Raw genomic sequence first — 9,347 nt, 5'->3', positions numbered from 1 at the left:
AACCTTCTTACATCCATCTGGGGAATGTGCAGTTTACTGATGGCCGGCCGCGGGCCGGGATCTGGGGCAGGAGAGGCAGAGTCCCGCCTGCACGGAGCTCTCGTTCCGGTGGAAACACTCGGAAGCAGACAGAAGAGCAGCAAGCCTGTCGGGAGGACAAGTGCTCAGGAAACGTAAAATGCATAGGGGATCGAGGTGTACTTTTTTTCTAAGCATAAAACAGGGTAAAGTGAGAGAAAATGGGCGCCTGTGTGCGGCGTGTGCATGTGTGTGGCGTGCGGGTGCATGTACGTGATGTGTGATGTGGCAGGACCCGTGTTCGGCCCACTCGCTCTGGGAGCCGTGTTAGGACAGAGCCAGTGTCCACAGTCACGCAGGTGACCGGTGACGGCGCGGGGACACGCCGACAATGGTCACAGTCTGGATATTTCCAACGTGGAGTCGCAGGGCTTGCCAAGAGAGGTAGGCAGTGAGCGGAACAAGGGGCACAGGGAGGACGCCGGCTCGGGGACAAGACCCCCAGTACCACGTGCAGGTGCGGGCACTTGTTGGCACGCAGAGACACGGCTGCGGCGTGCCCAGAGAACAGAGTGAGGACAGCTGTCTCCGTGACCCAGACTCAGATGCCACCAATGCCCAGCGCTCGGAGGCTCCGTCGGCCCATCTGTGAGATGGGACACCCCGGAGGTCCCTCAGAGCCTAAGACGGGCTGCCTGTGTCCTTGAATGGAGAAGGGGCCGAGGGCAGAGGAGGCGGGTTTCACAAACGGCCCATCGGGCAGGGGACAATGCACGGTTATGGGAGGAAACGGCCCAGTCTGAGGCCGCCACTACTGGGTGTGGGGACACGTGGGTCCTCTGGTGATGTCCACGGATGTCTGCTCACCGACGGCTCCTCTAACTTTGCCTGTCTGTTGAAATCGCCTGCAGCACTTCCTAGAGATGCAGATTCTATGTGGAGCCCTAGACCTTCTAAACCAGACGCCCCGGGCGTGCAAGGGGCTGGAACCCACAGTTGCTGCAATTGGCGGGGGCTGGGACCCCTGCAGGTACAGCGATGTTCATCCCACCCACCCAGACTTCTGTAGGTGGAACCCCCTCTCCGGGCCTGCCCCAAGATCTGCCCTTGGCGCCCCTCCCCACCTCAGAACCCCCACGGCACCCTTCACAGCACAAAGTGGGCCAAGCCACATTCATCTTCAATGAACTTACCTGCTAAACACTAACCAGTGGGATCCAAGACATCACTCTGAATAAAGTCAGACATGTCTATGCATAAAGCTATATACAGCTTATATATATATGGATACAATAGAAATACCTAGGCAACAGATAATAGACTCAATATATAAAACATAATGCACGAGGAGGTTGCAGGAGCTTTAGCTATTTCTAACCTAACGAAAGCTGTGTGGAGCATGAAAAAGGAATCTTCTAGTCTGATCCAACGATCTCACAAATGAGACTTTATCATGAGGTCGATTTCAATGGAAAACAACCCGAGGGTCCCCGCAGAAGGGGTGACAAGATCCGTGGCTGCCAGGGGCCCTCTCCCTGCAGCCCCCCTTCCACGCACAGGAGAGCTGCACACGTGCCTTTGCTGCCCCCAAACCGCCGTGCTACCCACCAGCCTCTGCAGGCGCTGGGGTCTGGTCTTGCGCCCCAGGCAAGAAAATACCACTTTGCAGCCATCTCCCAGGAGTAAATACTTCAACAAAAGCCACATGCACCAAACATCCTGCCTTTTTCTTTTTCCTTCCCACATTGACAAATGCTATCACAACGGTTTGGGAGAAGTCCAGTTCACGGGCGGATGATGGGAACTGACATGAGCCCTGGTTCAAGGATCCGACTTTCCCTTTTGGATTTCTCAGATTCCTTTTAAAAGTAGGAAGCGCTACATGGAGAACACCTTAGTGTATTTAGAAGACTCCAGTTTCTGGAGCGATGGACTAAGAAACCACTTTCACCATTTGTATATTTATTACTACATCAATCTACCCCCAGACTTAGAGATTCAAAACAACACTCCCATATTAGGTCACATGCCTGTGGTCAGGCATCTGGACACAGCTCACATGGATCCTCACTGTGGGGCCTCAGAAAATGGCAGGCACGGTGCTGGCCCTGGCCAATGTCTCATCTGGGGACCTGACCAGGGAGAGATCTGCTGAGCTTGCTCCCATCGTTGGCAAGACTCGTTTCCTTGAGGGCCATCGGACTGAGGGCCCCAGGTCTTCACGGACAGCTGGCCGGAGGCCTCTTGGGGCCTTGCATGGGGCTCTTCCAACATGGCAGTGTGTCATCAAAACCAGCAAGGATGAAAATCGGCTAGCCAGATGGAAGCACAATCTTCTGTAGTCTAATCATAGAAGTAACATCCCATCAACTTTGCTATGTTCTCTTAGTTGGAGGCAAGTCCACCGTCTAGCCCACATTTAAGGAGAGGGATTACCCAGTGTGAGAATACCAGGAGTTGGGGGACCACTGGGGCCAGCTTGGGCTCTGCCTACTGTAGCATTCCTGAGGTGTGTATGCAAATACTGGATGTGTTCCTTGACAACTTTGTGACCTGAGGCAAGTTTCTTAGCCCCTTATGTGTGGGGACAGGTCAAAAATGAGACGCTGGCTGCCGGGTCCTCATCTGTAAGACAGAGGTAGTTGGTGTTTCGAGAGGCTATAGGGTCGAATGAGATACGCAGGAGAAGCACTGTGTACTGGATCCTCAACACCAGTTTCCTGTAATCACTCCGCGTCCCCAGTATCCAACCATAGCTGTGCTACTTGCCCATTGCTCTCAGGATGCAGGGCATCACACCTCTAACATTAATCAGTGAGCAACCTCTAAGTGTCAAGCACCTCTCAGGTGTACAGGCAAGAGCATCCTGTCGCAATGAGCTTGGGGACATCTGAAGAGACCGGACCCAAGGCTAGCACTCCAGAGGACCGCCCAGGGATGATCAAGTCACTTCCAAAAGCCTGTGGTTCCAAAGCCACAGGCTAGCGGATGGGTCTGCTCCGAGTGGGCTGGAGTGTGCACCCGGAGGAGGTGTGGTCTCGCCTGGGACAGGAGAGTAGAATTTGCACATGTACAGAGGACGTCTTTGGAATTTCTCGTGCAAACCTCTGCCATATCTGTCTGTCTGCAAAACGACTGTTTGGGCTGAGTCATGGAGGGGGCCCTTTTCCCTTGAAGGCTGGCTACTGGAGCCGATCCCTTGCGGTGGATATCCCAGAGGAGGAGAAAGGAAAATGAGGAGAGGTGGTTGACCGTGGCTGGGCAGAAAGAGCCCCGTTTTCCATACCTGCAGCTGAGGCAGCCTGGGTGGGCCTCAGGGTGCATGGCATCAGCTCACCCTCCTCCAGCCCCCACCTTGGCCCACTGTAAATGCCACCGGGGTGTGTATAGGGAGGGGCTGCAACCCCCTGCCTTCAGCTCAACATGCACGTGGAAACACGGAACTCAGGTGTTCAGTGTGAGTCTCCAGGGCTCCACTGCCTGGGAGGCCTCAGTAGGCTGCCACGGGGGGCACAAGCTCAGAGAAGGGGGTCCCCACAAGTACCCAGTGCCAAGAGGCTTCATGGAGGAGAGGATTTGGCCCAGGTCTCGATGATGAATTGGATCTGACTCTGCACTGCATCTGGTGACCCTCGTCTGGGGGAGAGCCCCCCTGCTGGGGTGCGTCTCCTCTCCCGGGGGCTTCCCAGGACCAGAGGGGTTAACACCCAGCTGGCTGGGTGGCAACTGGCAAAATTCCTTGCTGACCCCCAGCCATGGGACACCAGATGCAGTGCTGGCTTCCCCAAGTTCTGTGGGCTTCAGTGCTGCCAGGGAAATGCACGAATCCCACCACGTGCTCCCCTAGACTAGTGGGCCTCAGCGGCTCATGGCTCTGACTCAGCTCCCCGGAGTCTTGTCCACATGGCCCTTGTGATGGCCATGGCAGTCACGGAGGGGGGGCCTGGCACATCATACGGACTGTGTGAGTGAGGGTTAGTCACCATCACCCCTTTGGGCACGTCCTGTAGAGGCAGAGCCTGGCAGAACTTTAAGTAAGAGACCAGCTTGGCCCAGACTTTGGTTCTGGTGGCAATCAGTCGGGAGTGGAGTGGACTGTCCATCAGGGCTCCATATCTAGGCTCATGGAGGCCACAGAGAGTGTGGATCTGGGGCTCGATGTCGGGGGCTCCTAGGGCCACATGAAGTGAGAGACTTGAAGTTCAGGAAGAGGGACTGGTCATGGGCGTCGAGAGGGCACTTCTCCATCACACTCAAGGAAAGCCTGTGGAGGCAGGGCCTGGCAGTCCCTGGAAAGTGTTGGCCCATGGCTCTCACTCTTGACCCTGTATCAGAGTCACGTGGAAAGTTTGTCCCGTTCAGTGTGGGAGTGGGTCCCAGGTTTCCCGCATTAGCCAGCACCCCCACCCCCCCCACCCTGGCTCCGACTGATGACCTGCTCCTTTATCCTGAACCTTGCTCCTTCAGATCCACTGAGTTCTCTTCCCCCTTCTGTACAACGCGACCTGAAATGCGGCATATCTGACTCATGGCTTTCAGTTCTCTTCTCAAAGGCCACCTCTTCAGGAACAAAGAGCTTAGAGAACCCATGCTTCAGACTCCTAGCGTCTGAAGACTGGAAGGTAGCTTACATTGTATCAACTCTCCTGCCAATAGAAGCAATATGTTCTAGAGTATCTGTGAAAACACAAACTATTTAAAGGCAGTGCTGAGTGACAAAAAGCAGAAACTGGATGTGGGGTAAGCCATAGAGAAGGAAGGGAGTCATGTGGGTTAAATGTGCCATCCCCCCGACTTTCCCCTGAGGGCCCTCCCTGGTCCCTGTGAGGCAGGGGGAGCTTGCTCCGGCAGAAGGAGGCTGTCTTAGCAGGCTAGGGACTTGGAGTCAGAGATCCAGGCTACAGAGCAGGGGCATGAGCTGGGAAATCCTGAAACCAAGGAAGCCACGTGAGGAAGCCCCCAAAGCTGGTTACGCCAGCCTCCCCTGTCCATGGCTGACCGCTGAGGGGAGCCATGGGCACAGCTGAGCAGAGACACCAGCACTCCCCCGTGCCCGGAGGCTCCTTGAGGTCAAGTGCGGTCATTTCGATGGATCTGATGACCACGTCAGGCTTTCTGTTGAAACCCCAGGAGACCGAACCCTTGAGTAAAAGGATGATATCCGAGGACCAACATTATCCCCTAGGGTTAGGGACAGAAGAGGGCCAACCTCACAAACCTGGGCCCAGAGCTGCCAGCACAGAGCTCGGCTCTCTTCTGAGAAAGAGCACAGAGTCCTGAGTCTCTGCAACAGCGTGTCCACAATGTCTCGCATAGAATCAAGGTTTCCTAGACACTCAAGAGAAGGAAAATGTGACCCATGACCAAGAGGGAAAAGTCAATAGAAACAACTGAATGATGCTTCAGATGTTGGAATTTATAGACACAGACTACAGAATAAGTAGATAAATGTCATATAATATATAAGAAAAGATGGATGTCGTGGCTGAAGAAGTGAGGGATTTTAAAAGAGATAAGGAAACTTTATGAAATGGACCAACGGTAAATATTAGAACTAAAAAATTGTCATCTCTGAAATACAAAACATCATCGAATGGACACTACAACTCTGAAAACATGTTGCTTTACCCAAACCGAAACGTGGAAGACAAGGCTTTGTAAAAAGTGAACAAAACCTTAATTAATGGGAAGGTACCAAGCGGAATGGCAAGAAGAGTATAGGTGCTGCCAAAAGCAGAGAGGGGGAATGGGGCAGAAGAATATATGAAGAAATGTTCACCCCGAATGTCTACATTCAACCAACAGCATGAATCTCCAGATCCAAGAACTCCGTGAAGCCCATGCAAGGGAAACAGAAGGAAAATCACCCCCAGACAGACTGCTAGAAACCGCAGGGGATGAGAGACAGGAGACGCAGGCAGCAGGGACGCAGTGGGGGCCACACCAGAATGGGGGTGGGGGTGGGGGTAGGGGGCTTCTCCTGGGGGCAGAGGGCAGTGGAAGGATGGCCAGAGGTGCTGAGAGGCAGACATTCTTCACTTAGAATACAATTCTCACACAGCTAGGATTCATGAGTGAAGGTGAAGTAAGGATACTTCCAGACAATTAGAAGAGGAGGAAATGTGTTGCCTGCAGACCCACGTTCCCCGAAACGAGGAAGGAATTTCTTCTGGCAGATGGGAAATCATTCCAAGTGGAAATGCAGATCCTGAGGAAGAAAGGAAGAGCAGCAGAGATGGTAAATATGTATAAAATACTTCCCGCCCCTCCCCCTTAAAGAGGCTGTTAAAGGACGATTGAATTTTTAAGATACAAATAATCAAAATACATTTCAGGGGCTCATAACATATGTAGCAGCAAAATCCATAACAACTATAGGAAAAGGATTGTGGGGCGTTCGGACGTGAATCGTGACCTGGCATGCCGGTCACCCGAGGGGGACAGTGATGATGTGAGCTGCATTGCGTGATTCCCCGCACAACCACTGAATGTCACACAAAGAGGCAGAGCCAAAGAGTCAAGGCAGAGAGCGCGTGAAACACCGAGAAAGCCAGGTCAACCCGACGAGAGCGAGGCAAGAGAGAACCACGATGGGATGGCAGGTAAAGAGCAAGATGGTAGACGCAGCCCGATCGCGTCCAGGGTTGCGCTGAGCGGCACGGAGGAGAACCAGGGCCCCGTGATACGCCGCTTACGAAACTGCATCTCAGGGAACACCAGGATGCAAGTCGGTGACTGAGTGGAAAAGCGTCACGATGCAAACAGTGACCTCGAAAATGCACTCTCTGGGGAGTGTCAGGCCTTTGTCCTGCGCGCTCAGCAACACCCACTCCCCACCCCCGCCGCTTCTCATAACCAGGCTGCCTCCCTCAGCGTTCCCAGTGCTCAGACGGGGCCGCAGCACCCGGCCGCCCGAGGACACAGGGCAGGAGGGAGGCACGTGCCCCCGGTCTGAAGCCGCCCCCGCGGGGTCCTCCGAGCTTGGCTGGAGTGACGATGCCCCTGCGGAAAGGGTCCACACATGGAAGGTGGCGGAGACGGCCGGTGGAGGAGATGTGGGTCCCGGAGTCCCCGTGGGGAGGAGGGGCGCCCAGCCAGGAGCCCCCACAGTGGGCTGACATCACTGCTCGGTGGGAAGCCACAGAGATTTCAGGTTTCTCCTGTTTCTGGCTGAGTCACCGTCGATGATACTCTGGGCACGCGTCCTTTGCAGCGCACATGTTTTCTCAAATTATATCATATCCTAGCACATTATTATTGTTTATTTGTTGGTCTGCTTGTGTTCTGCCTTCCTAAGAGTGCTTCCCGCGGTGTCCCAGGGCACAGACCAGCACCTGGCACATAGTAGCTGCTCACTAAACATCCCTCCTCGCTCTTGCTTGTGGGGCCGATCCAAGCCACGTCCCCATGCTCTCGCCCGAGAAATGTCACCAACAGTGACAGACTCCTGGACTGTTCTGGAGCATGGAGAGCCCACAGCAAGGCAGCCAAGAAAGGACTTCAGCTTTTGATCCTCAAGCCCAGATGGGTCTTTCGCTTACTATTGAGTGGACTTTCGGCTCCAGGAGGAGCCTCCAGAGGGGAAGTGGGACTGTCTAGTTCCTGCGAAGAGGCTTCTAATGAGCGGCGGGCGGCGAGCTGATGGAGCCCTGGACCTGGAGCCTGAGCACAGACTTCCAAGCCTCTCACCGGGAGACTGGACAGAGGGTGGAGGACAGATGGAGGGAGGCGAGGGAGTGGGGGCGTGGGCATCCACAGACTCCGGGGAGCCAGGTTCTAGTCCTGGTGCTCGGGTAACAGGCTGTGTGGCCCCCAGAGCGGCCTCCTTCTTTCTCTGGGCCTCAGATCCCGCATCCATGACCAGAGACGCCCTCCAAGGTGCAACGGCTCACCTGGGCCTGACCCCTGCCCTGTGGACTTATGTCCCCTCTGTGGTGTTTCACGGCTGGGTCCTGTTTGGCCTCTTGCACAGAGATGACCACTCCTCAGGCTACTGTCTTTACGGTGAATTCACATGGGATTTGTTCAGTACTTACAATTGTCACTTCAAAAGTCCAGTGGTTTCCTTAAGCTTTTAAGTTTGATTTACCCTGTATATAAGAGGCACATTTTCATGACTGTCTTTAAGGAGCCTATGAGAAATCCTTGTTCCATTCCCTGACTTAAGAAATCTCAGCTGAAATCATCATCAGCGTGTTCGCAAAATAAATATATCCCAATTTGTGTTTTAGCAGTTAGTTGTCTGCCATTATTGGAAGCTTTGGGGCATCAGCTAATTTTTAGAAGTCTAATCGTGCAAATAGGTGAATGTGCGGAATGTAGGGGTCTCTTACCTGTTTCAGAGCTAAATACACAGGACTATTTCCTCAGAAAATCCCCAACCAGGTCCGAGCCTCAAGGTCCCATTTTCAGTTAGATTAGCACGTTGTTGTGCTAACAGGCCAGATTCTCTTCAATGTTGCCAATACTCAAAACACCAAATTGCCGTGGATTGCTTTACGCTACACTCTCAGCATGGTGCATTTTGGTCCCTCGACCTGTCTACACCCTGTGGGAGGACAGTCCCTGCTCGTGGAGCCAGTGGCCTGGCTGTCTGCGTCTGTCCTGCCCTGAACGTCGAGAGCAGGCCCCTGAGGGACGTCCCTCCCGCGGGTCCCCAGGGAGCGCGCCTCTCCCCGCCACGGACCAGTCCGAGTTGACGGTAGTAGGACATGCCACCCCAGGATAGGCCACGTTGGCCTGTGGCTTAATCAGCGATTGCGGGCCCTTGAAAAAGAGGATACGTGAGGGGAGGCTTTCCCTGAACGGCCTCACCCACCGGAAGGCAGGTTCTCCCCAGGAGCCTGGACGCCACCCCTCCGGGAGTTCTGCCAGCCAGCCAGGAGGCCAGGGGTGACCCCACACACAGACAGCGGTCCCAGACCACCAGACCTTTGAGGTTCCTCCAAAGCCGGGTCCCCTCTCCTGAAGCCAGGTCGTCTCCCCAAGGGCCTGCCCCTCTCCTGCCCCTAGTACGACGGCACCTGGGCCCGGAGGCTAAGCCGCCCGGGGCAGCTTAGTCACCAGTTTCCCTGCGCGTCTCCCTGGCCAACCCCCAAGAGGACGTTCCTTAGACACCAACAGGCAGGCTGGCCCTTCCCTGCACACGGCCTGGGGCCTTCCCCTGGGGACAGTGTCCCTGCCCAGAGGAAGCGAGGCCCATTACACTGGACGCTCGTTAGGTAGGGTGTGAGGCTGTGTCGTCCCCGGCTGGCGCGCAGGCCTCAGGAGGAAGTGGCCACCGGTGTGAGAAAGCAAGCCAGCGGTCAAGGTGGGCGGCCGGGCCTCAC

Source organism: Zalophus californianus, chromosome 13, assembly GCF_009762305.2.
Source record: "Zalophus californianus isolate mZalCal1 chromosome 13, mZalCal1.pri.v2, whole genome shotgun sequence".
NCBI classification, from domain to species: Eukaryota; Metazoa; Chordata; class Mammalia; order Carnivora; family Otariidae; genus Zalophus; species Zalophus californianus.
This window is presented reverse-complemented; position numbering follows the sequence as displayed.